The 24,693-nt window shown below is 39.3% G+C and overlaps 1 pseudogene; it reads left to right on the top strand.

Annotated features, from left to right (window-relative positions):
* The first annotated feature begins 243 nt into the window (after positions 1 to 243).
* On the top strand, positions 244 to 1,128 carry LOC132418461 (spermidine synthase pseudogene; annotated as a pseudogene).
* The last annotated feature ends 23,565 nt before the right edge of the window (positions 1,129 to 24,693 follow it).

Here is a 24,693-nt window from a genome sequence, read left to right on the forward strand (position 1 = left end):
ATGGCTAGGAGATAAAAAGATACCAAAGGCCTCTGCAAAGAGGTTTCGGGTTTCGCTCCTGCCAGCAGGCTCCGCCCCGTCGGTGGTGGTAGGGCACGGGCGGGGTTAGGGCGAGGCGCTGGCGCTGGCGCTGGCGCTGGGTGGGGCTAGTCCCGTTGTGCTGCGGCTCTGCGCTACCTGCAGTCCCGGGCCGGAATCCCGCTGCTCCGGCCTCGAGTCTGCCCGCCCGCCAGCCTGCCAGCCATGGAGCCCGGCCCCGACGGCCCCGCCGCCATCTGGTTCCGCTAGACGTGCAGCGCATGGCCCGGCCAGGCCCTGTCGCTGCAGGCGGAGCAGCTGCTACGCCATCAGTGCTCGCGGTATCAGGATATCCCTGTCTTCCGCAGTAAGAGCTACGGCGACGTGCCGGTGTTGGATGGCGTCGTCCAGTGCACAGAGAGGGACGAGTTCTCCTACCAGGAGATGATAGCCAACTTGCCCCTCTGCAGCCACCCCAATCCACGCAAGGTGCTGATCGTCGGGGGCGGGGATGGGGGTGTCCTGCGGCAGGTGGTGAAGCATTCCTCCGTGGAGTCCGTGGTCCAGTGCGAGATCGACGAGAATGTCGTTCAAGTCTCCAAGAAGTTCCTGCCGGGCATGGCCGTTGGCTACTCGAGCTCAAAGCTCATCCTACATGTGGATAATGGTTTTGAGTTCATGAAACAGAACCAGGATGCTTTCGATGTCATTATCACTGACTCCTCAGACCCCCTGGGCCCTGCTGAGAGTCTATTCAAGGATTCCTGTTACCGGCTCATGAAGACGGCCCTGAAGAAGGGTGGCATCCTCTGCTGCCAGGGCGAGTGTCAGTGGCTGCACCTGGACCTCATCAAGGTGATGCGGCAGTTCTGCAAATCACTCTTCCCGGTGGTCGGCTACGCTTACTGCACCATCCCCACCTACCCCAGCTGCCAAATTGGCTTCATACTGTGCAGCAAAAATCCAAGCACCAACTTCCTGGAGCCCGTGCAGCCCCTGACGCAGAAGCAGGTGGAACAGATACAGCTGAAATACTACAACTCTGATGTACATCGGGCACCCTTCATCCTGTCCGAGTTTGCCCGCAAAGCCCTGAATGATGTGTGCTGAGCCCAGGCGCCGCTGCCGGTGCCGCCCAGGACCTCCGGCCAGCAAGCCTCCAGGGTGGCTGGACGCCGCCAGCCCTGGATGAGACTCCCGCAGACTCGCTTCCGAATCCAGTGTTACAGGACCCAGAATGCTGCCCGGCCTGCCCTGTTAGGACTTTCTGTGTGGCGTTCAGCTTGCAAGTTTATACCAGGTGCCTACAGCACCATCTCCACCTCTGTCGCCCCTCACTCACCAAACACATGTATCTAGAACAACAATGAGAACAAATATTCTGCCAATATTAGGAACTCAACGCAAGACGTTTGTATACTGTTTAGTTTTGAGTATGCAACAGCCTGTTTTGGAGGAAATGGCAGTTTCTCCTCTAAGCCACTTGTAGCTGAGAACTTCATAGTAGAGTTTATGTCTTGGAGGAGGAGAGAGTATTTTGATGAGCTACAAATTGGCTATTCACTAAGAAGCTAAAACATAAATTAGTCTTAAAGTGGTGGGTCATAGGGAAGTATATCTGAACACAGAAGTTGAAATTGGGGCAGAAATAGTCTCTCTCTCACAATTCCCTTCCTTCACTTTAAGTGAATCTCTTGCCTGATATAAAAAGAAAGGCAGGGCTCAAGAAACGGAAAGGAGAAACAGAAGAAAACTACAAAAATGAAACAGGCAAGAGTTTCCTGAATGCTCTTCATTCACTCAAAATTAGCAGAGTAAAATTCAAGCCCACCGAATAATAATTAAGGCCCCATTTGCCTAGATTCCAAATATCTGAAGCCTATTTGAGTAGGCGTGTGTTATCTAGCACCCATAAGAGCTATGGGATGGAGGTGGAAATAATCCTCTTTGATAAAGATAAAAGATCTTGAGAAGGATTTTCCAGAGAAGAGGCCCATTCTAGATCTTAAGTCTGCCTTGGGCTCCAGAAAGCTAAATGTAGAATGTTGTGGTAACATACTTGCTCATGTACAGCTGTGTTATATAAACACCCTCAATTAAATTCTGACTCACTTTTTGTTTTCTCCCAAACTTGTATAATAATGCCAAATGCATAAACATTTATGCCTGGATTCTCTGAGTGTCTTGTTGGCTTTACTTATGGCAAATGTGTTTTTAAAAGGAGGTGGAAGGTAACAGTGATGGGGCTTGGAAATATGTGCTACCTAGGAACAGGCTCTCTGACCCTAGCTAGGATTGAAAGTTGGTGTGCCTCCCAACACCTACTAGGTGATCAGCCAAATCTGACCCTGAAGTTCTTTCACAATCCAACTACAAGTGTTCTGGTATACAGTTTGCACACTGCCTCATTGGATCTTGCCTTTCTTTATGGAAACTATGCGAAGATCAACATTTCTTGCTTGAGATGTAGGTATAACCTTATACAGGCTTAGAAATTGATGTAACAGTAGAGATTATGAGCTATAACCATTCTGCCCACTAAGTACTGGAAATCTTCCTTGGAATGTGGAAGAGGAAGACTCCTTGATTCATTCATCAACTAAGTATTTAAAGCATGACTGATACATGCTATTGGGTTTACAACTCCAAAATGCATCTTACAATGGTCTTTGGTAATTAGAGATGTTATAAGAAAACACCTTTTTTAAAGTTATAATGTTAAAACAATTATAAAGCCAGAAACCAACACTCACTCAAAATTCAGTTAGTTAAACTTTGTCAATAAAGGCAATTCTATTTTATAATATAGTATTAAAAAGGATGAAAATAGAAATTATATGTAAATGACACGGATTGTGGGGTTGTGTTTAGATTTTCTTCCTTATGTGTTTAGGACAGGTAAACAGTTTCATAAGTTTTCTATTTTGTAAAAATAGCTGAAACTAAATTGTAAGCTTCAAAATTGCCCTGGCTTTGCTTGACTAAAAGGACATGTAATAAGGGTATGTAGAAGTCATAAACCAAGTGATTAAAACATAGGATTAGCAAGACAAAGTCATTAGTTCATGTTCCTATTGATCAGCAATGTTTATTAATTCTCCACTGCATGCTAAACTTTATTGCACATTCCTTTTGAAAAAATCTTCAGTCAGAAAATGGACGAAAATGTTTAAATTCACCTATGGAGGCTAGATCACTGTAGGTTTGAAAAAAAAAAAAACACTGTACTATAAGTTCACTAAATGAAATTTGTGCTATCTTTGGTTAGACAATTAGTAGAGAAGAAAATACATGAGAACTCGGATTTGAGACACTCTAGCCATTCCTGTGGCCCGATTAATCTCTTATGCAGCACTCATTTAAATAATTTGCACACACTAATTTTAGATCTCTAAATTGCTCATACTTTGTGTGTAGAAACTGATTATGATTGTCATATCCGTGGAGTGACACAGGACTAAGAAACTTCAACTCAGATCTCAAAATTAGTAGGCATGAATTAATTTGAAATCTGCTTATCTCAAAGTAGCTCCAGTGGTCCCAATGTATGTGAATTTATAATATTGTATGATTAATGAAAGGGGCCACTGGTGACCACATCAGGGATTGAAATAACTGAAAAGGGCAAAAATAAATCTATTCTGTTTTATTGTAGAAGTTTTGGGGTACCATTGGAGGCAGAGATTATTGAACTGACCATTCTAGAATATAAAGAAGAGTTTTGTGCACAAACCACTGAGTCAGCAGTGGTTCAGTGGTTTCTTAAACAGAAAACAAAACCAAGAAATATGTATTTAGATGACCAGAATCCAAAATCGTGTTGAATTATAGTTAGAAATTTTAAGAAAACCAGATACCCAATATTACTATCCTAAAATTGTATTTTACAGTTTGCTCTGTGAAATCTGAGCTTTGTGGAATGTTTCTTAAACGAAGTACTGTTTTAGTCTGCTTGGGCTGCTATAACAAAAGACAGACTGGGTAGCTTATAAACAACAGAAATTTTTCTTACAGTTCTGGAGGCTGGAAGGCAGAGATCAGGGTGCCATCATGGTGGGGTGAGGGGTCTCTTCTGTAGATTTCATGTATCCTTGCTTGGTGGAAGGGGCATAGGGTCTCTCTGGGGCCTCTGTTATAAGAACACATTTCATTCATGAGGGCTCTGCACTCATGACCTAAGCACCTTCCAAAGGCCTCACCTACCAATACCGTCACCGTAGGAGTTAGGATTTCAACAAATGAATTCTGGCGGGACATGAACATTCAGACCATAGCAGTTGCCCTTCAAGTCTTCCTAAGAGTTGGTACCTTCTGAAAGTGGGAAAACAGATGCACCATGATGACAAACAATGACAAAATTTGTGCCTTAGTTTACTGTTTCCACAGTGTACTGCTGAATCTGGACCTTTAGTTAATACGAGGACATCACAGTCCCAACTGGGTGGAGTAATTCATGTCTAGTGATGAAACAGGCCTCCTGAACACTGCACTTTCACTTTTTGAAGGGAGGTCTTTAGACACTAAAGCCAACTTGGAAAAAAAATACTCTCTCAGTCGATTTCACCACAGAAATGATTGTAGTGCTAGTGCATAAATAGACAAGGTGGAGTAAAGAATTAGGGCATTTAAATAGCCAGCCTGGGCAAAAAACAAGTTTATTGGCAGAGGTGGGATGGGGTAGTACTTTTTTTTCACAGTGAAAAGGAATTATTCAGATTAGATGCTTCTACTGTTCAACTCTTACTTCGTATTGCATTCAATGTATTGACTCTTAGTCCTTTAAATCTGTGTCTCTTAGCAAAGATGACAAAAGTTTGTGCTGGCAGGTAACCTGATCGTTATGGACCAAATTTTGATGTCCCCCACAAATGTGTATGTTGAAGCCCTAAACTCTAATGTGGCGGTATTTGAAGATGGGGCTTTGGGGAGGTAATTAGGATTAGATGAGGTCATGAGGGTGGGACTCTCATGATGGGATTAGTGCCCTTATAAGAAGAGATACCAGAGAGCTTGCTCTCTCTCTTTTCCTGTGCACACACAATGAAGAGGTCATGTGACCTTACAGAGAGATGGTGGCCATCTGCAAGCCAGAGTAGAGGCCTCAGAATGAAACCTACCTTGCCAGCACATTGCTCTTGGAGATTCTAGCTTCCAGAATTGTGAGAAATAAATTTCTGTTGTTTAAGCCACTAAGACAATGGTATTTTGTTATAGCAGCCTGAGCTGACTGACTATGATAGTTCTAAATACCTGTTTTTTTTATGATGGTATAAAGGCTTTTACTGCTCTTGGGTTCCTCCTCTTGAAATGATACTGCCTTATAGTTAGAGAATAACTATCCTTGTATGGGTTCCAAACAATTAAAATTACCTTATCATAAATTTTGCTTCATAAGAAACAGCTTTATAGTTTGGTGCAAGTGCATTTGAGATATCTGTGTTCCAACAGAAGGTGCTTCCTCTCAGCCTGTATTTTCCTTCTAATTGAAGTGGCAATTAAGTAGTTCATTAATGGTCACGCCATAATCACAGACTTATATAAGGGATCATAAAGGTCAGATTGTCCAGCCCTTTCATTTTACTTCTCCAAGGAAGTAAGGAAGAATGAAAGAATAACTACAGCTTTATTACCAAATGACATTTAAAAAAATGGTGATGCAAGTGGACCTTTAAAAAATAAAGGAAACATATAGGAAGACAAAAAGTGTATAGAGAATACTAGATAGATTTAGGTTTTATATTTATCTCCTTAAAGAGAAATTGAATTCAACTTTGGACCCACCTACAACTGGAGCTTCAGAAAACATGTTTGGCCTCATCTTATCTTTGAAATGAAAGCTGCTGTCTTCACTCTTGAACCAACTGAGGGTACAAGGATGCATTAGAAAATTTGATAATTGGTAGAGTTGGGTTTTGTGGGGTTTTATTTTTGGTATAGTCCTTTTATTTCTTTAAAATAGTAAGCAGGTATATTTTGCAAAACTCATAAGAACTATGAGGTTGTTTTCCTCCTTTACTGAACAGAAGCCACCTGCCACAAATATACATTTTGGGAATTATTTTGATATGAGTTATGGGAAATAGAAAGCAAAATTTTGTACAGTAGAGGACATAACTTTACAGTAAGTCTACAGTTGTCTTATAGCTGTTCGTTAAGTGTTTTGAGTCTCTTTTTAATTCAAGGATATCTTTAGGATCTAGTTTCCGAAAACAGTCTCAAATTACCATCAAAATGTAACTGGGCTACCCTATGTTTTCCCTGTCAAGGAACTGACATTCTATGAACCCTATTTAATTTGCAGCTATCTTAATAGAATGTGTTGAGTAAGAATTAAGGATTATTATTATCACCACCACCATCATCATCATCATCATTAATTGTGTTAAAAGGAAACCTTGGGAGGCATAAGTGACGTGCTGGCAAGGATTACCCACTCTGGAGTGTGCAGTGGATCAGTTTTGCTCTCAGCAGGAGGCAGCATTATAATCAATAGAAATTGCCCATATGGGGTTTGAAAGACACTGTGATACATGAAAGAATGCTCAACATCATTAATCATTAGAGAAATGCAAATCAAAACTACAATGAGATAAAACCTCACATCAGTCAGAATGGCCATCATCAAAAAATCTACAAACAATAATTGCTGGAGAGGGTGTGGAGAAAAGGGAACCCTTTTGCACTGTTGGTGGGAATGTAAATTGATACAGCCACTATGGAGAACAGTATGGAGGTTCCTAAAAAAACTGAAAATAGAACTACCATACAACCCAGCAATCCCACTACTGGGCATATACCCTGAGAAAACCATAATTCAAAGAGTCATGTACCACAATGTTCATTGCAGCTCTATTTACAATAGCCAGGACATGGAAGCAACCTAAGTGTCCACTGACAGACAAATGGATAAAGAAGATGTGGCACTTATATACAATGGAATATTACTCAGCCATAAAAAGAAATGAAATTGAGTTATCTGTAGTGAGGTGGATGGACCTAGAGTCTGTCATACAGAGTGAAGTAAGTCAGAAAGAGAAAGACAAATACCGTATGCTAACACATATATATGGAATCTAAAAAGAAAAAAAAAGGTCATGAAGAGCCTAGGGGCAGGACGGGAATAAAGACGCAGACCTACTAGAGAATGGACTTGAGGACACAGGGAGGGGAACGGTAAGCTGGGACAAAGTGAGAGAGTGGCATGGACATATATACACTACCAAATGCAAAACCGATAGCAAGTGGGAAGCAGCCGCATAGCACAGGGATATCAGCTCAGTGCTTTGTGACCGCCTGGAGGGGTGGGATAGGGAGGGTGGGAGGGAGGGAGACACAAGAGGGAAGAAATATGGGGATATATGTATATGTATAGCTGATTTACTTTGTTATAAAGCAGAAACTAACACACCATTGTAAAGCAATTATACTTCAATAAAGATGTTTAAAAAAGCATTAAAAATATAAATAAATAAAACCCAAACAGATTAAACTCAAAAAAAAAAAAAAAACACTGTGACAATTAAGTTCACCAGAAAGACTTATTGTAAACCACAACTCTGTGAACCTTCTGCAGATTTCATTGACTGCAGTGTCTAAATTGGAAGATATAGCAATTTTTTTCCCCCATGCTCAGCAAAAACTGTTAACTGGCTTTTGTGTGTGTGTGGGGGTATAAAACATTCACTGAGTGTTTCTCATATTCTACTGAGTCAATATTAAACTGTACTTTTCTATTTTTGCTAATAGTCATTATCATAAAAACGTTTGTCTTTTTAAACATTTTCCCATATGTTCATGGTTCAGTTAAACATTCTCTGGCCTCTAGGAAATTATAGCTTAAAATAGTATCAATAGTTCACCACTTTATGTCTCAACAAACCTTTTTGATTGAAGTTCCCCAAAGGCCTTGAGTTGACCTTTACATAAATAAATGTGGACAATGGATATAGGGGTTTGCAAAATACAAAAAAGTACTATTTTTTAAAATCCCATAAAGACCTTGTTTGTTGCTGTCATTTGAGAAGAGGGCAACACGTTGATTTAGCATATTTAATAACTTTTCACACAAAGAGGTTAGAAAGACTTGAGCATCAAGGGAATAACCCAGAATAAATACTAAATCAGTGTTTCTCAAATGTTAATGATGATATCGGTCTTCCTACTAAATACTTAGGGTGATTCTGATGCATACAGTTCACTTACTATATAGTGTGCTTTGAATTATACCACTGTAATTTCCACATTCTTGGTCTGTCAGCAAGTGCCTTTCTGTATTAGAATTCAGAAATTTCGAGAACCAAATGGATTAGATGTACGGCCTTCAGATCTTTAAATGCATTATTTCACACAGTTCTAAGGAAGTTTTGAGTTTGATGGATTTCAATCTTCTTAATAATATAATTTACTTTGTAACATACAGGTGTAATCCATTCTTCCACAAAATCTCTCCGAGGGAGTGTTTGTGTGTATCTCTTCTCTCTCCAAATGACCTTGACATCAGTTTGTTAAAGTGGCTTATGCCATTCCTGACTTATTACAGTTCATTGGGCTTCATATTTTCTGATCAGCCATGATTTCAATGTATTTGCTTTAAAGAGGTTTTTGTAAGTTACATATAAAAAGGAACTTTTCTACCATTCAGAGAAAGACATATGTAAATGAGACAGTATTTGTAGCATGACAGTCAAAGATACCTCAAGGATTTGGGTATTGGATTGTGTATTTAGTTGCCAGCTATAGATTATAGGAGGCTATTATGTGAAACTATTATATACCTGGAGTTGAAGTAAAATATGTCAGAAATTTTTTTTAAAGAAATCTCAATTTATTCATTGTATGAAAAAAGGAATAGACCACAGCCCCCTTGCATGAAGTGATTGCATTAGTAAGGGGAATTTTATTTCTAAAACCAAAAAGACAGACTTTCAAAAGCTGCTGTTATTTACTGTACTTTAGACAGTTCCTCTGTGAAGGCCTTTCTGGTATATTAAAGACCTGTTCCAATCAAAAGTATTTTCTACTGGCTGATGATATAATTATACTAAGTTATCAAGAGATTGTTCAAGATCTAAGTTATCAAGAGATTGTTCTTGATTCCCAGGGTGAAATTCCTTTCTTTAGCAACCATGGAATTGACATGCTTCATTGTTCATTATTCATCATTCTTTTGCTTCCTCTGCTCTACAGTCTGGATCCAGAAAAGTCTCCTTGGAGACTTTATTGCACATGCTTGGACATCTTGATGATGGTGATTTTTTTGTATTGTTTCATTTTTTTTGTTTGTTTTTCTTACTTGTCAGAGGGTCATTTAATTAGAGCTTCATCAGTTTATGATTGTTCTAGATAGTCTTCAGAGGCTGAGTCACTTCTCCAATTTCTGTTGTTGTTAGTTTTGTTTGTTTGTTTGCTTTTGTCTGTGGCTGGAGAGGTCTTTCTGAAACAAACATACAACTCACCAAACACAAAAACAATCAGTCAAACCTGCTGGTTTTTCTCAAGAGGCTCGATGTTTAGTTTATTCATTTAGAAACTTTGCCTTGTGTTTCTCCCCCTCCTTCTCCATCTCTTCCTCTGCCTTCTGTTTATAAGAAAAGCTCAAGCAGCTCTGTGCTTTAATAGGCAAGGCTGAAGGCAGAGTTCTGCCTCTGGGAAATGTTTATTCTGGAAAAACACAGGAGACATTTGTTTGGTCTGACTCATCTAGACTATGTCATAAGCCGTCTTGGGCAAAAAAGAGAAGATGCCTTAAATATTGATGCCTGTCCAGACTCAATTTTATGTTTAAAAACCAAAGAATTGTGGCCACTGCAACCTCTTAATTAATCAGTAAATATTTATCAGTCCACTAATATTTTTTTAGTCATCTTTCCTTCCGAGGATATGAATAAAGTTCATAAACACAATAGTTTTCTGTTATTTGCCGAACAAATGGTTATCCTTGACAAGTAGCCATTTTTAAGCCTTCCGTAGTAACTTGAAAGAACAATGCTAAGGAAAAATCAAATAGTGCGTTTACTCATACCAGAGCTGTGCATATCTCTGTGATGGGGGACGTGGGAGGTATGCAGGGAAAAGAAGGCAAGTAATATCATGACCCTGCTTTGTCTGCTTGGTCCTTTCTTTGCTCTTAAATCTCTGTGCAGATCTGTCAGAAATTATCACCCAAGGGATTCCAATTTCCTGTTCCTGCCTCTGGCTAGCAGCCCAGGGCTACCACCATATGCCCTCCTCCCCAATTGGCCACTGTTCCACTCAAAACAGAGAAAGGGAAAAACTAGTTGAAGTCTCTCATGCTATTTTTTCAACTTCTCAGACTAAACCTAGTGAAATCTTTTTATTCACTTATTTGTTTAGTCTTCACTCACTGTTTGTATAAATATTGTATACTTGCTATATATTCAGCAAAGTGCTAGGTGTAAAGGGGAGGCAAGTAGTGTTGATAAGAGAAAGGGCAAGGAATAAGAAATCTTTAAAGAAAAAAACAGAAGCCTTCCCTACTTTAAAGTCTAGCTGGGGGGAAATTACATACCTTAGTCAAATAAATGGAAGCAATTAAAAAGCAACAGGCAAAAATAATAAAATAATGTAAATAGTATATATAGGTGCTGACAGGGATGGGAGAACTGCAAATATTTAATTCAGTTCACCATTTGAGTACACATTATGTGCTAGAACCTGTATCAAAAATATGATGGAAAATAAGAGGTAACCTTCTGGAGGCAGACATAGCTGCAGATAACTTTATTATGAGGTACACTGTGCTGAGTGTTTTAAGATCAACAAAGTACCATGAGAGAAATCGTGAAGGGAAACATTCTGAGTGAGGGGGTAAGGGTTCTGTGCTCAATTCCAATGTGTGTATGGGGAGCGCTTCCACACACCAACAAGCAATTCTCTGACACAAGGCAGGTGCCCCTCAATTCAGCTCAATTCTCACACTATCTACCCAGAGATAGCAACAGATTCCACAGGTTAAGGGTTCAGTCCGACAAGACTGTAACCCCCCAACCCCCAACCCCCCACCAGGCACCAATCACAAGTCCAGGTGCTTCTGATGGTCAAGTATAGATTGCCAACAAGTCCCTCCTTGGATTCAATTAATTTGCTAGAGTAGCTCACAAAACTCAGAGAAACATTTTACCTACTAGATTATTACCAGTTTATTGTAAAAGGATATGACTCAGGAACAGCCAGAGGGAAGAGATGCATAGGGCTAGGTGTGGGGAAAGTGTGTAGAGCTTCCATGCCCTCTCTGAGTGCCCTCCTCTCCCAGCACTTCCACAGGTTCACCAACCCAGAAGCTCTCTGAACTCCCTCTATTTGGGTGTTTATGGAGGCTTCACTACATAGTCATGATTGATTAACTCATTGGCCATTGGTGATTGATTCAACCTCCAGCCCCTCTTCCCTCCCAGGAATTCCAGGGGTGGGACTAAAATTTCCAACCTTCTATTCCTGGTTGATTCTCCTGGCAACCAACCCCCATCTTCAGGTGCTTTCCAAAAGTCACCTCATTAACATAAACTCAGTTGCAGTGTAAAGGGGGCTTGTTATTTCACTGTAATGGCTCTGAAGGTATTTCTGGAACTGAGGTCAAGAGAGCAAATATTATGACAAAAGATGCTCCCATTGCTCTTACCACTCAGGAAATTCCATGGGTTTGGGGAGCTGTGAGCCAGGAGCCTTGGACAAAGCCCAAATATATATGAGAAATATATTTTGATCACTTGAATGATTACATACATATTTCTTATAAATCACAATATTGCAGGGGGGTTAGGAAAGTTTTATGTAAGAGGTGTGATTTGAGCTTGGCTGTGAAGGATGTATCTAATATTTTATAGGTAGAAATGGTGGGAGTTCAGGGTGTAGGGGAAGTGTAGGGTGTATTCAGATTCCCCTGTTGTATTTCAGTCATAACACATAAGGTAGGCTGCAGGAGGAGGTCAGACAGAAAGACATGCTAGATGTGAAGGTCCTCAAAAGCAAAACTGAGCAGCTTGAACTTAATTTTGTAGACAATGGCAATACTGATGATTTTTGAAGAAAGAAGTAAGGTGAAGAAATCTATCCTTTAGGAAGTGGTTTACCATATGGTTAAGAGCTGGTGCTCTGAAGTCAGAAAACTGGATGCAATCAATGAATATCTATCAAGCTCCTACTTACCAGGGACTATTCTAATAATTGGGGCCATAGTAGTGACGTATATTGGCGAGACCTCTGCTCTCGTGGTACTTACTTTTTAGCTATGGACAGGAGAGACAAATGACAATAACATGCAAAAAGACATTTTCCAGATAATTTTAGATAGTGATAAGTGTGATGAAGAAAATAAAATAGGGCAATGACTGGTGGGACCAGGGAAACGACTTTAGAATTGGTGGTTAGAGAAGGCCTCACTGATGAGGTGAAATTTGAGTTGAGACCTGAATTAAATGATGGGATGATCCACGGGAATATCTGAGGCAAAGTCTTCCAGTCAAAGCAAAGAGCAGATTTAAAGGCCCTTGTGGGAATGAGCATGATGTGTTCCAGAAACAGACAGAAGGCCTGCGTGGCTGGACTGCAGTAAGTAAAGGGGACACCTTCATGAAAGTAGGCTCTAGAAGGAGGCAGGGGTCTGATAACATTCGTCTTTGTAGACCTCGGTAAGGATTTTGTTTTTTATTCTAATTATAATGGGAAGCCATTAGAGGAAGTTTCAAGCAGGGTTTGATATCATATGACTTATGTTTTAAAAAAGGTGGCTCTGGCCAATGTGGAGAATTTGTATGGGGTATAGATAGAATTGGAGGACTCAGGCTATGTTTTAAAGGTAGAACAGGCAAAACTTGTTCAAGGTCTATTGTTTTCTAGTTATTTGACCTTGAACAAATTACTTAACCTCATCTCAGTGTCTGCATCTGTAAAAAGGGGATAAGAATAGTACTGACCTTAGAGAATTGTGAGGATTAAATTAAAACTCCGCACGATATAACCAGCACATCATATGTACTCATTCAAGGATAGCAGCTGCTATTATTACAACTCTGATGGTGATAATAACTCTGGATTGGACCTGTGAGTAACTAGAGGCCTGGTGATCTGTTAAGAGGCTATTGTGATTATCCAGGCAAGTCAAAGTGCTAGGCTGGAGTAGGGCAGCAGAAAGGAAAAGTGGGAAAGCACCATGTTAATAAATTTAATTAATGCACACCAAATATTTAATTTAAGTAGGAATACTTAATGACATATTCAAATGACTAATAAAGGGTAACACTAGTACGTGCAGAGAGTCAAAAGTCACTTCTGTGGTGAGACTGGAATTAAAATTGCTAATAGTTTATTTTCTCGCCTTTAATTCCTGGCTAATGACTTTTCTATATTATCATTTCCTATCACATAAAACCATGGTTCATTTAAAGTATGCTGTTGAGACGTGGTCAAAATCCATCAACAGAGAATTCAAATGAAATGGCTGTGTGTGTGCTGCACCCTCTTTCAACTATGTACCATAACTAAAGTCTTCCCAGCTATGTTTGAACTTAAGGTGATTATCTTGCATTCATGAATAAAAATAAAAGTCGACCTTCCATTTGTTGTTTTATGTTTTGGGTGAACCCGTTTACCCTATCAATGGGAATGAATTGTTGACTGTATTGGTAATTTTCTTCTAACATCGTATGAGTTACCAGATAAGTCATCATTCTTGGAGTATGAAAGGGCAGTTTTTAGTTACTCATTTCTGTTTTCTGGTGTTGATCACTCATGATAGACCTAGAGAGACTGAACTTCAAAGGACTGGTCTACTATTTATGAAGTTTAATGCACAATTACCTAGGTGACAAGACGTTAGCCATAAAGGTTAAGGCTTATGAATATTAAAACTTTAAAGAGTTCTTTGGCAGGTGTGAATTTTTATCAAATATTTCCTTACAGATGAGTGAAAAGAAGCCAGAATTTAAAATATACAAATCATCAGGCAAAGACAGATAGGACTCAGAGAAACCCGGGCTAGTTCACCACTGTAATTGCTATTTTTATTTTATTTTTTGAGTTTCAGGTTTTTTGAAAAACAGTTAAAAAGAGGAATGAGAGGGGGAAAAAAATAAGTGGATTTCTGGTCTGGATATTTTATGAAACATCCAAAAGACATTAATTGCCAAGGTAATAAGATGGACCTGTCAGTTCTGATTCAATTGCTATTAGAAAATAAAATGTTTTAATAAAAATCACGTAATTGTAATCAAAGGAAACATTGCCTATGAGCAAGATTTTAAGCAAATAGCAGCATATGCCTTTTCAGTGTGTTTTTTTGGTCACCTAAATGTGCACATTCACAATTGTGAGTACTCTTCATCAAGCGCTAATATATTCTCAGAAGTCATGTTGGAACTTATAAACTCTCTGTGTCAGTCACCACTTCTTGCTTAACTGAACTTGGGTATTGTAGCCTTTTAATGTCCCTGCTACTGGTATTTAGTTAAGTTTTATCTCTCTCTGTGGTTTTCCACTTCACAGTTTGGGAAAAGAGGCTGTTAGGCTTTGCTATATCCATGTACACCTTTCAACTGGAAAATTCACAGGAAGCAAATGGTGAATGTCTTAACTCTGTAGGCTGAGACCATTTTATACAGGAAGGTAGGAGATTGAACATGAAAGATAGTTTGGGGTTCCTTTTGTTCTTCTATGTTTGCTTCTATCCACTCCGTTCTAATCTGTGGAACTCAAGGCTGCCTCAAGGGCACCGACTATTCAGTAAAGATGAACTGCCAATTCTTCACCTTCTGGGAAAGTTGTCAGGTAAGTAAACTGTCAACAGCAATTATTTTTCTGATCTTAAGTAGATAATTAGCTCTGAACACTCCTTCCTTAATATTTTCCACAGTATATTCCTCTCACATTCAAATCTGCCCTCAAATCTATCCAATTAAAGTGAACTGAGAAAAGAATTCCCATATCCTACTTCTAGAATTACTGTAAATGCCTTTAGATAGAACCATATTTTAACATAGATGTTGTTTTAGCTATGAAGATTTTCCAAAATATAATTTAATAATATCACTGGTCAGGCATTTATGCTAGAAAGTTTATATATTATTCACTCTCACAAGCACCCTTTTGAGAGAATTATTAATCTTATTTTACAGATGAGGAAACAAACTCAGAATGATGAAGTTCTTTGCCTAAATCACAGATCTTGTATGTGGTCAACCCTGGATTTGAATTCAGGTCTGCCTAATTCTAAAGCCTCTTTCTCACTATATACAATAGACTGCAGATCTTCCAGCTGCTTACACTTATATGATAAAATTGTCTTGTTTATTTCTCTCTCTCCTGACCCCAGCATGTAAGCTTTATAAGAACAGGGACCTTGTCTTTCTTATTCAGTACTGTAACCCCAGAGCCCAGAAAAGTTTCTGGTATATTGTGAAAACTCAGTAAATATTATTGCATGAAAATAATCAATCATGAAAGTTTTCTCGTTGATTTCAAATTAGATAGTTGTACAAGAAGTACTAAAAGTGTCAAATGAGTGCTACAGGGGTTGACCAGTGGGAGAGATTACCATAGGTTGGAGGCTACAAGAATAGTGTAGACTATAGACCTCCAAAAAGGAGGAGTGCATACACCTCAGGGGTGTGTTCAAAATAATACATTGGGAGGGGTAAAAAACATGTTAGAATTTTTAATCATTTTTTTTGTTTTAGCTCATTCTTTTTCAATTTTGGTTGTCATATTTTATAATGTACACATTATTGCAGTAATATATATGGCATAATATATATAATATAGTAATATATAACATATACAATAATATGGACAGTAATGTAATATACACAGTAATATAATAATATACATATGTATGTATATGTGGGGGTGGGTAGGTGCTTAGACATTTTTACTGCTAGTTGTGCTTGGAGACCTGTGGTCCAGAGGGAGAAATAAACATACAGAGATATCTATAATTCAGCATTCTACCTGCTATTAGATGTCTAGACAAAGTACTTCAGGAAGAAAGATAAAGGAATGGCTAATACTTCGTGATTTTGTCAGCATGGTGGTGGTGGTGGTGGCACAATTTCAACAGAATTCTGTGGCAATGGCAGATGAAATGGGAATTTTCAGGGAGAGAGAACACTTGCAATGGTGCAGAGGTATAACTTTTTTTTTAATTGAAGTATAGTTAATTTACAATGTTGTGTTAGCTTCAAGTGTACAGCAAAGTGGTTCCGTTATACACATATATATGTGTATATATATATAAATATATATGTGCGTATATATATACATATATATATATTCTTTTCCATCATAGGGCTATTACAAGATATTGAGTATAGTTCCCTGTGCTATACAGTATAACTTTCTTGATATGTTTCAGGAACTATAAAGCATATTGGATTGCTAAAGAAGAGGGAGTAGAATAGGTAGGAGAATGGGGAGTAGCAGTATATTATTATTGGATTACATGTACGTAATATATAAAGACATATATTGAAGGTAAGTGCTCATGTATTAATAGCTAGGTAGGGTACAGGATCAAAGAAACTGGAGCTCACTTAGTGAAGTAGACTACGGAAAATGAAGAAGATATCTTCAAGCCATATCGCAGCCGAAGGATTAAAGGGCCAATGGAGAAGAAAGAGTTAAAGGTGCCTTCTAGATTTTAAGACTGGATGAGGTTACTGTAACATTGACCTATAAGGTCATCCTGAGGAGAGCAAGGCAGTTTTTTGAGGTAAGATAATTTTGGGTAAATAACAAATTAGAGAAGGGACATCCATAGGTATATGACCAATAGGGAACTGGAGATATGAGATGGGAACTCTGGAAGAAATCAGGGTAGGAGTTAAAATTTGAGAACCATTCCCATTATTGGTTCATCAAACATTCACAGGCACCTACTCTGTGCCGGGGACCATACTAGACACTGGGGCTAGAGTAGGAAAAAGAGAGATGTCACACCAACCCTCAAGATGCTTATCTTGGGGCTTCCCTGGGGGCACAGTTGTTAAGAATGCACCTGCCAATGCAGGGGACACAGGTTCGAACCCTGGTCCGGGAAGATCCCACATGCCGCAGAGCAACTAAGCCCGTGCGCCACAACTACTGAGCCTGCGCTCTAGAGTCCGCAAGCCACAACTACTGAGCCTGTGTGGCACAACTACTGAAGCCTGCGCGCCTAGAGCCCAGTCTCCACAACAAGAGAAGCCACCACAATGAGAAGCCCGCACACTGCAACGAAGAGTAGCCCCCGCTCTCCGCAACTAGAGAAAGCCCGCGCGCAGCAACAAAGAGCCAACACCGCCAAAAATAAATAAATAACTAAATTTATATATGAAAAAAAGGTGCTTATTTTTTTTTGCGGTACGCGGGCCTCTCACTGTTGTGGCCTCTCCCATTGCGGAGCACAGGCTCCGGACGCGCAGGCTCAGCGGCCATGGCTCACGGGCCTAGCCGCTCCGCGGCATGTGGGATCTTGCTGGACCGGGGCACGAACCTGTGTCCCCTGCATCGGCAGGCGGACTCTCAACCACTGCGCCACCAGGGAAGCCCCAAAGATGCTTATCTTATACTCAATAGGGAGAGACAGACAATCAACAGGGAAAATGTTTGCATATAATTACAAATCATGATAAGTGTGTAGGGGAGCAAAATTTGCCACCCAAAATGTCTCTTTGGCACGTGGATTATTTTGAGCTAAAAACAGTCAAGGCCCAAAAGACTCAGGAAACTTTGACCTTCCCCCAATTGCCTAAAGAATGCAGATAGAGGACCTGTTCTAGAACGGGAGCTATCGCCATAGATAACTATAGTATGAACTAGGTTTGTAAACAGGGGAGGAATGTAGCAAAGTGTTAAAATTCCTCTCTGTGTCCCATTGTCTGCTTGGCTCAGCAAACATTTGTTTACCAAACATTTGCTTTTCCATCTCCATGTCATTTGCCCCCCACCACCTTTGAGGTCCCAAACCACTACCCCCAACATCCTCTTCTGTGTTTAGCTGAAGATTGCCTTTAAGGTGAGGGTTCTAGCCATTTTGGCTAATTATTCAGTTTTCTTAGGTCTCTCTCATGTATACATGTTATTAACTTTTGTGTGATTTTCTCCTGTTATTCGGTCTCATGTCAATTTAATTCTTAGACCAGCCAGAAGAAATTAGTAGGGTAGAGGAAAATTTCTTCCTCCCCGACAAGTGCTGTGAAGGGTGGCCTGCTTTAGATTAGGTGGTCAATGAAAGCCTCTGAAGAAGTGCTATTTAACCTGAGAGCTGATCAATGAGACAGGACCAGCCAGGCAAAGTGGAAAAAAGAGCAATCTAGGAAGAGGGAACCAGCAGCCTTGGATGGATGTGGGATAGAGCTTGGTGTGCTGTGGGAATAGAAAGAAGCCCAGTGTGACTTGCAGCTACTGAGCAAGGGACACAGTGGCACAGTATGAAGCTGGAGAGGAAGGCAGAAGCTGGATCATGCAGAATCTTCAAAGCCCCGTAAAGAACTTGACATTTATTCTTTTTAGAATAGGAAGTTATTGAAAGGTTTTAACTGGGGACAATAAAATGATAAAATTTACCTTTAAAATTCCTTTGGACTATAAAATACAGATAGTTAAAGCATTGAAAACAGGCATTCTCAGAAGAAGAGAGAATAAACACAGAAATAAGAGGCTGAGGGCTGAGTCATAGGAAATGCTCCTCATTAGGATATGATGGGAGAGGGAGGAGCCAGCCAAGAGAAAAAGGAATGTTCAGAGAAGCAGGAAAGGTGTCATGGAAGTCCATGAAAGAGAAGCTTTCACCAGAGTCTGGTCAACATTGTTACATGTGGAAAAGATTGTGAGGAGGGAATGAAGTCTGAGAAAAAGGTGTATAGATTTGGGAATAGGAAACGTTTTGAAAGTGTAACTTTCATAAAGAACAATGAAGCTATAGGCAGTGAGTAGAAACCACACTTCTGAGAATGTATTAGTCAGTGGAAGGATAAAGCAGAATGATGGGTTTAAAAGTGGGCAGAAGACATGACTAGACATTTTTCCAAAGAAGACATACAGATGGCTAACAGGCACATAAAAAGATGCCCAACATTGCTAATTATTAGAGAAATGCATATCAAAACAATTATGAGATACCTTAACACCTGTCAGAATGGCTATCATCAGAAGTAACACAAATAACAAATGTTGGAGAGGATGTGGAGAGAAGGGGACCCTTGTGCATTGTTGGTGGGAATGTAAATTGGTGCAGCCACTGTGGAAAACAGAATGGAGGTTCCACAAAATATTAAAAATAGAACTACCATATGATCCAGCAATTCCACTCCTGGGTATATATCCAGAAAAACTGGAAACACTAATTCGAAAAGATACATGTACCCCAGTGTTCACAGCAGCTGTATTTACAACAACCAAGATATGGAAGCAACCCAGGTGTCCATCAACAGACGTCCATACATTGATAAAGAAGATGTCCATCCATCAATGGACATCCATTGATAAAGAAGATGTGGTATACACACACACACGCACACACACACACACACACACACACAAACACACACACACACACACACACACACACACAGGAATATTACTCAGCCATAAAAAAGAATGAAATTTTGCCATTTGCAAGAATGTGGATGGACCTAGAGAGTACTATGCTTAGTGAAATAAGTCAGACAGAGAAAGACAAATAGTGTATGTTATTGCTCATATGTGGAATCTAAAAAATAAAACAAATGAATATATATGGCAAAATAGAAACCAACTCACAGATATAGAAAAGTAGTGGTTCTCAGTGGGGAGAAGGAAGGAGGAAGCGGCAAGATAGTGGTATGGAATTAAGAGATACAAACTACTATGTATAAAATAGATAAGCAAAAAGGATGTATTGTACAGCACAGGGAATTATAGCCATTATTTTGTCATAACTTTAAATGGAGTATAATTTATAAAAATACCGAATCACTATACTGTACCTCTGAAACTAATATAATATTGTAAATCAACTAAACTTCAATTTAAAAAATCCTTATAAAGTAGAATGATGGGTAGAAGTAGCAAGTTCAAGCAAAGGTCTTTTCAGACTAATGGAGACCTGTGGGAGGTTGGATTTGGGTGTGGGCTAAGAGAAGTGGAGGGCTGGTGGGAGAGATGAAAGGAGGCAACTGAAAATGTTTGAAAAAGGCTTGAAATATTAAGGAATAATTTAGAGGCCAAGAGCCTGGAGCGCATTGAAAGAGGTGCGGCCAAGATCACAGGTGCTACTGTTACATTTTAAAGGAAGAAGACTCTCTTTCCTCTGAGACCGGAGAGAAGGGTGAGAGAGTAGATATAGTAACAGAGAAACTTTGAAGTGAACTGGCAGAAAGTTTAGGGAGTTCACAGCAGTCGACATTGATTTTTCAGTCAATCAAAATTAACAACACACACTAAAGTAGTATATAGTCTCAATAAAATAAAGCCTCTTTCAGGGAAGGAAGCTTGGGTTATCTCATTTGTCTTATTTTGTTTCTGATATTCCCCACAGTATCTAATGGCATCTTGTACATGATAGGTGCTCAATTAACAGAAGTTGGTTGTTTGATATCTCTAGTCTCAAGGAATTTACAACTGGGAACAAACACATTATATATGCAGTATATGGTAATTTCCAAAAGAGTGCTGCTGCTAATAAATGTTTCCGGATTTAAAAGGAAGGAAGTGTGCCTGTAGATTGAACTGATGTGGGAATGTTTCATAAAGGAGCTGAGTCATTATCTGGGTCTTAATGGTTGCTTAGGATTTAAATACAGATTTTGCAATAAACTAGAGGTGGGCATTTTCTATATCAGGTCTTGGATAGTGACCTTACGGCAAACTGGAAAGATCTGACCACTTTAGGAAATATGGTAGAAAATCAGCAGGAGGTTATTCAAGAAGTTGCTGAGATTTAGAAACAGAAGGATCCAAGGGAGAAAGGGACTTGAACCTGTGTCAGGAGGCTGGGAGTTCAGGAGTCTTTTGTTTTGGACAGCATCCTGCCAAATTAAACGTGAAATTAGGCATTTCAGTCTAATTTGGAATGAAAGTCAGGAAATTCCATTCTGTAGTAATTTCCCGATCCATCTTTCTAAAGTCAAAATACAATTATGTTATTCCCCCGCTCAAAAATTCTCAATGGTTCCCTAACGCCTACACAACTAATACATAGACTCAGTGGCCTAGCACTGAAAGGAATTCACAAGTAAGGTTGAAACATTTCCAGGCTTGTTTCCAATTTATACCATATACACATTGGGTTGGCCAAAAAGTTCGTTCAGGTTTTTCCATAAGATGTTACAGAAAAACCCAAACGAACTTTTTGGCCAACCCAATACCACATACTTCTGCCAATTCAACTAGGAAGTGTTTCCTGATCATGCTATGTGCTTCCTAATCTCCATTCCTCTGCTCATGATATTAACTCCATCTCTACCTTGATCTGTGTCAAAATCTTACCCCCTTTTTAAAGACCTATTTCCAATGCCAGCACCTCCTCCATAAAGTCTATCCTGCCCCTTCCCACCAGGGGGATTTTCTCTCTTCTGTTAATTTCCATAGCATTTGGGAACTCATATAAACTTATAATGTACCTTATATTGTAGTTATTTGTAAGGTCACCTAATTCCCAATCTTATCTTCTAACCCCCACTAAACTTCAAATTACTTGGTGACAGGATCTGGATACTGCTCATTTTTTATTCCCTTTGGAACCCAGCATAAACAGTCCTTGACGCGGACTGATGTAGAATTAGAATAAGATGAGGGGTGAATGTAGCTGGGGAGGTATCAGTGAAAGCTGTTGCTAATAAAAGCTATCTAAGCCTTGGTCTTGGTGATCTCTCTGAAACATGGAATCATCGAATCTTTAATGTTAATTTTTGATATGTTAATTTTTGACACATGCTGGTAATTTCCATTATCACTATTTATATCCAGTGTAGTAATTTCCTATTGTAGCACTAATAGAGCTTACGATCATTTTATAAGTATAATATTTGCCATATGATATATGGAGGTAGCATAATAGAGTGGAAAGAGGGAACACTGAATTTCACTAGACCTCACTTTGGATCCTTGCTGTCCTACTTAATAGCTATGTGTAACTCTGTTGCCTGCCCAACATTTATTCCCTCTTCTTCTGGTAATTTCAGCCTGATTCTCCTTTTAGAGAAATATTTCTTTCCTGTTATTAATCCATGAGGCTTGAGGTAGGGCTAACAATCCTCCTCGATCCTCCCCTGCAGTTGCAAGGGAAGGTATGGTACATAGGTTTGGCCAATTGCCATATTCCTTATCTCTGGCTAATGCCAGGCTGATGAGACTCAACTGGGAAATACAAAACCCTCTGTCTGTTGAGAGGATGGGATGTAAGACTGAAACTGCTGGCTGTCACCTCTCTACAACCAGGATCAAGCCTAAGAACAAAGCCATTGCAGAGAATAGCAGAGTGAGTGACTGAGATAGGCGAATGAGACATGATGACATCATTCAGCCTCTGGATCTGGCCATAGGCGAAGGCAATTCACCCCCTTCTTTCTTCATCCTCTACTCCCTCAGACTTTGAGTTACATGAGCCAATGAATAACTTGTTTATTCCTTAAGTCAATTTGAGTTTCTTTTGCTTGTAATCAAATAACAGTAAATAGATATATCACATGATCTTGGGCAAGTCATTCACAGTCTCTCTGAGGCTCAGGTCATGCATAAATGGGGAAGAATCCTCTATTACCTACACACAGGGAATATTAGGAGGCTCATCTATATGTGAAATATAAGTGAGAACATTTTGACAACTATAAATGCTTGTAAAAAAGAGGATAGGTATTAGTGTCTTTCATCCAAGAAAACAAAAACATATTGTTTACTATGATTATGTTTTCTTTAAAAAACAAAGAAACATTATTCAGTCGACCAGCATAGACACTGGAAAAGCAAAAGCCTGTGCCCAAACTATTACAGTTAAATATCCCACCACAGGATTTCTCTTTGATGACTAAAATCACAGATTTTTTTCTTTTTTAGCAAAGAACATGAAAACCTACTTATTATTCCACCTAGAATATGTAAGAGCTAGCATTTAACTTTAAGGCTGGTTCTTAAAAGCCTGCGTAAAAGTTTTGAAATAAAGATTTGTCACTGTCTCATATCCTCCACATAGTCAACTTTTCATTCTGAGTATAGGTTGTAAATATGTTGTTAGAGCAAAGCATTTCAGAAATGGCAAAATTCAACCTTGGAACATTGCATTAGTCATTCAAAGGAGATATATTTGAAAATTGGTTCAGATACTTTCTCTACCACCTTTTTCCTCCTACTCCTTTCCTTATATATCATATTACCTTTGATGAACCAGACACGTAAATAATAATCTGCGTGATCTGAAAAAGCTAATGCAATTTCTAAAGACGCCTACTTTATATCCTGGCACCTTCAGGACCTAGAATCAGCTGTATTATTTAAATATTTCAATGATAAGGAGAAATTTGCCTGTGACAGTGGGTATGTAGGTGTGGGATGGGTGGAGAACCTATGTATGAACCATCATCCTACTCTGGGTCTGGAAATCTATCCTGAAGTTTTTGAACCCAAGGTTTGTATGTTTAATTTTCATTTGTTTTGTAGTGAAGGACCAACATGAGGATGTAAATGGTGCTTGCAAAATTCTAAGGCCAAGAGATAAGCTAGCACAGCACAATAATATTTAGAAAGTAAGCATGGGAAGTTTAAACAATTGTGTCCTTTATGTCAGAAAAATGGTCTTGCTCTTAATTTTTTCCATCCACTTTCACTGGCTAGAAATGCTAAGAAACGCAGTATCTTCAGGGGGAAAACTGGTCTGTGTGCCATAGTATTCAATGCAAACAAATCCTGTAATGGAAAAAACCATCACTCACGTGTCTATGAATATAGTTTCTTATATTCAGTATAGATCCTGCTGTACTGTCCTTTTTTTTCCCCCCCCTTGACATCTGTGCAGTATATCCTAGCAATTAAAAAAAAAATCCTTAAAGTGCTTTCCTCTTAATACAGCTGTGAGGAAAGCAAATATATTAACTCAGTATTCACCAGGATTTTTGCTTTTACTATACATAATTTGATAAAATCCAGAAACATTTTGTTCTTTCCAAATGAAATGGGTAAGAAAGGTTCTGACACATTCCTCAGTACCGGAAGAATATCAAATAACCTAAAAATAATACTATCTGTCTGTGGGCCCCTGTTCAGACGAGGGGCTGAAACGTATCTTTCCACATGGGGCCATGGAGGTGTTGCTTTTTAAGGTAGTGTCAATAAACAGATCAATCTCCTAATGCAGCATGCAGTTCTTCTGACTGTTTCATATCCAGCAACCCCAGGCCTCCATTTTATGAGAGAGGTGTATACTGATTTTAATGATGATGAAGCTGAGAATGAGGAAGCTTAAATGATCAACCTATTGCCCTAGAACCAAGAGGTGGTAGACACAGGATGGAAAAGTTGCTCTGAAAAAAATATAACAAGTTTGTTTGACATCTCGGTGTTCTTAACCACTGCATTATCTTACTTCTCAAGCAAAAAGTGACTTAACATTTCAGCAGCGTGCCCCTTTCTACAAAATACCAACTTGCACTCTTAGAAGTAGTCATACAAGTTTTCCCCACCCCTACCTCTCTACTACCAATTCCAGTCCTCAGC

This window comes from Delphinus delphis, chromosome X (assembly GCF_949987515.2).
Source record: "Delphinus delphis chromosome X, mDelDel1.2, whole genome shotgun sequence".
Classification (NCBI taxonomy): domain Eukaryota; kingdom Metazoa; phylum Chordata; class Mammalia; order Artiodactyla; family Delphinidae; genus Delphinus; species Delphinus delphis.